Source organism: Euprymna scolopes, unplaced genomic scaffold, assembly GCF_053919585.1.
Source record: "Euprymna scolopes isolate OS-2025 unplaced genomic scaffold, ASM5391958v1 sca1, whole genome shotgun sequence".
Taxonomy (NCBI): Eukaryota; Metazoa; Mollusca; class Cephalopoda; order Sepiida; family Sepiolidae; genus Euprymna; species Euprymna scolopes.
Window position 1 is genome coordinate 2408086 of NW_027633102.1, and position 2500 is coordinate 2410585.

The following is a 2500-nucleotide window of genomic DNA, read 5'->3' on the forward strand; positions in this document are numbered from 1 at the left end:
GACACACCAAAGTGTGCTTCCTACCGAACATGTTTTATAAAACTTTCAAACTGGAAAAACCCCAGAAATGGTGTTGGTATTCGTCCAGACCCACCTCCGACACCTGAAAATGGTGGTCAAAAAAAACGTCGATTATACGAAGCGACATTTCTGGTCGGCGATTTTCCAGTTTTACGCCTACTGCCACATGGGGATGTCGGTAGGCGTCGCAAAGTGCCTTCTCGACGCCTAGGCACACCAGGACTTTGTCATTTTTTTCCCCTCGACATTCCTGGTCCGGTCTATTCCGATTTTACACCTACCGCCATGTGGGGGTGGCAGTAGGCGTCGAAAAGTGCCTTCTCGACCGCTAGCGACACCACTACTTTATCGAGCTCTGGAGGCCCGCACACCGACCCGGGGGCCGCGGAGTCGACCCCGGGGGCCTCCTGGCGTCGCCGCCGCTCACTTGGACGCCTTCCGCAACCTGTGGTCCCGCTCGGGGCCGCCGGGAGCCTCGCCGACCTGACCGGTGTCGGTAGGCGTCTGGAAGCGCCCGGCCGACCTGGACGAGGTCCCCCTGGCCCCCGGGGGACACCCCTTAGTTGGATGGGGGTGCTGTCCCGGGCACACATGCAACCCGCGGCCGCCTACCGACAGCCCCCTTCGCTCGATCGCTACTCCTTTCCAACATATGTCGGAGAAGCCGGGCGGTTGTGAAACCCCAGAAATGGTGTTGGTATTCGTCCAGACCCACCTCCGACACCTGAAAATGGTGGTCAAAAAAAACGTCGATTATACGAAGCGACATTTCTGGTCGGCGATTTTCCAGTTTTGCGCCTACCGCCATGTGGGGGTGGCAGTAGGCGTCGAAAAGTGCCTTCTCGACCGCTAGCGACACCACTACTTTATCGAGCTCTGGAGGCCCGCACACCGACCCGGGGCCGCGGAGTCGACCCCGGGGGCCTCCTGGCGTCGCCGCCGCTCACTTGGACGCCTTCCGCAACCTGTGGTCCCGCTCGGGGCCGCCGGGAGCCTCGCCGACCTGACCGGTGTCGGTAGGCGTCTGGAAGCGCCCGGCCGACCTGGACGAGGTCCCCCTGGCCCCCGGGGGACACCCCTTAGTTGGATGGGGGTGCTGTCCCGGGCACACATGCAACCCGCGGCCGCCTACCGACAGCCCCCTTCGCTCGATCGCTACTCCTTTCCAACATATGTCGGAGAAGCCGGGCGGGTTGTGAAACCCCAGAAATGGTGTTGGTATTCGTCCAGACCCACCTCCGACACCTGAAAATGGTGGTCAAAAAAAACGTCGATTATACGAAGCGACATTTCTGGTCGGCGATTTTCCAGTTTTGCGCCTACCGCCATGTGGGGGTGGCAGTAGGCGTCGAAAAGTGCCTTCTCGACCGCTAGCGACACCACTACTTTATCGAGCTCTGGAGGCCCGCACACCGACCCGGGGGCCGCGGAGTCGACCCCGGGGGCCTCCTGGCGTCGCCGCCGCTCACTTGGACGCCTTCCGCAACCTGTGGTCCCGCTCGGGGCCGCCGGGAGCCTCGCCGACCTGACCGGTGTCGGTAGGCGTCTGGAAGCGCCCGGCCGACCTGGACGAGGTCCCCCTGGCCCCCGGGGGACACCCCTTAGTTGGATGGGGGTGCTGTCCCGGGCACCACATGCAACCCGCGGCCGCCTACCGACAGCCCCCTTCGCTCGATCGCTACTCCTTTCCAACATATGTCGGAGAAGCCGGGCGGTTGTGAAACCCCAGAAATGGTGTTGGTATTCGTCCAGACCCACCTCCGACACCTGAAAATGGTGGTCAAAAAAAACGTCGATTATACGAAGCGACATTTCTGGTCGGCGATTTTCCAGTTTTGCGCCTACCGCCATGTGGGGGTGGCAGTAGGCGTCGAAAAGTGCCTTCTCGACCGCTAGCGACACCACTACTTTATCGAGCTCTGGAGGCCCGCACACCGACCCGGGGGCCGCGGAGTCGACCCCGGGGGCCTCCTGGCGTCGCCGCCGCTCACTTGGACGCCTTCCGCAACCTGTGGTCCCGCTCGGGGCCGCCGGGAGCCTCGCCGACCTGACCGGTGTCGGTAGGCGTCAGTCAAACTTGCTTAAGAGGCAAAGCCTCCTCACACCTTAAGAGAGTCACAGTTAGTCCCGCCGTTTACCCGTGGTCGTCGTCGGGGGTGCCGGTCGGTGTGTTTCGGCGTGTTTCTTTCTTACTTTAGCTCGCTCCTATAAGCTAACTCAGCAGCCCTGCTAAAATCAATTTATCATTATTTTCAATCTATCGAAAATCTTAATTTATTATTATTTTCCAACTATCGAAAATCTTAATAGAGTTGGGGTTTTTTGTTTGTTTTTTTTTTTAAATTCCATTGTAACAACAGACAGCCAGCCAGCAGCATGTGGTGTCGGTAGGCGTCTGGAAGCGCTTGAGGAGGCAGAGGAGTTGGCAAGCTCGCTAAACTGCCCGCTGGTGTGGTGGTGTCGGTAGAGGCGTCTTGAA